This window comes from Mustela erminea, chromosome 5 (assembly GCF_009829155.1).
Source record: "Mustela erminea isolate mMusErm1 chromosome 5, mMusErm1.Pri, whole genome shotgun sequence".
Lineage (NCBI taxonomy): Eukaryota > Metazoa > Chordata > Mammalia > Carnivora > Mustelidae > Mustela > Mustela erminea.
The window spans coordinates 102,023,367-102,024,769 of record NC_045618.1 but is presented as its reverse complement, the minus strand read 5'-3'; positions in this window follow the sequence as shown (position 1 = coordinate 102,024,769).

The following is a 1,403-nucleotide window of genomic DNA, read 5'->3' as shown; positions in this document are numbered from 1 at the left end:
TAACTTATGAGATTTCTGGACAGAACCTTTAAGAGCTACCATGTGATTTGCTTTTCTCTTTCCATCCCCTTTATTTAGAAATCACTGATACCCCTGGGTAGTAGCGGCTCTGACAGCTTGCCTGCTGAGTGAGGATGACATGGAGAAAAGGGCCTAGCCAGTCCACGATGGGCATGCAGAATAAGGGAGAAATAAATCTTTGTAAACCTTACACCTGAGATCTGAGACTTGTTTCTTTACAGCAACATCACATAACCCATCTTAATTGATTCACTAGGGGCCAGAATAAGGTGGAATGTTCCTCATTCTCTCTCCCAAATATGTTGTCTGTCCCACTCAAGACAACCAGTATGAGACCACCAGTTCCTGTTACTCGGGTTCCATGTCCTAGAGTTGCTAGATGAGGAATTTCCCTCTGGCTGGAAAATCTCTCTCTGGCTGGAAAAAGCATGTCTTACTCCCTAGCAAGATTCTTCCTCCTACTTCCCCACCTTAAGCAAAGATTCTTCTTCCTAACCCTTCCCTTCCCTAAGACTGCCATTTTCTAAAGAGGAAAGGACACTCCCTCTTATATTTCTCTACTCTCTATACCATCTACTCTATAGTGTGTATATTCTTCCCTCAGCAAGATATCCCCAGGGTCATGAGCCAGAGTTCGCTGGTGGCAGACATTTATCATCCCAGAAACTTAGAATGGGAAATACTTCAGTGCCCAAGAGAAGGCAGGAAAAAGACAGGTATGAAGAGAGTGAGGTTGTCTATTGAAGAAGAAAAGCCTCTCTGAGGAAGTCATATATTTTTAATCAAGGAGAGCACAGAATATAGGACCATTAAGCAGGAAACTGTGTGAGTCACCCTGTAGCATTTGTCTGATTCAGACTGAAGTGTACACCTCAACTTTTTCAGCTTAAAGGCTGAAACTGCTTGTATTTATATAACCCAGAGCCCAGCACAATAACTGGGACATAATAAAACTCAGTAAATGTTTGATAAATGGATTTTAATTGATGGTACATGATATCAATGAAAATGGCTGACAGATACTTTCTAATAATGAATTAAGAAAGCAAAGAGAGAAAGTGTAAAGAGTCAATTTGACTTTCATCAATATGAATTATAATAGTTTACAAGAACTGCTTACCACCTGTGCCTAATTATAGTGTAGCACCATCTTGACCATGACTGTTATTAAATGTGTGCCAGATTAACTTAGCTGTGTGTTTTATTTGATGACAATAGGTTTCATAGTCTGCTACTTACATAAAGTATCTATTTATGTAGCTTGCTTGTCTTTCCATGTTGAAAAATTCCATCAATATTGTTCATTGATGCTCTTCTATTCAATCAATCCAAAGTTGAAGTTTGCTTATGTGAATAATAACAGAATCCCAAATAATCACCAA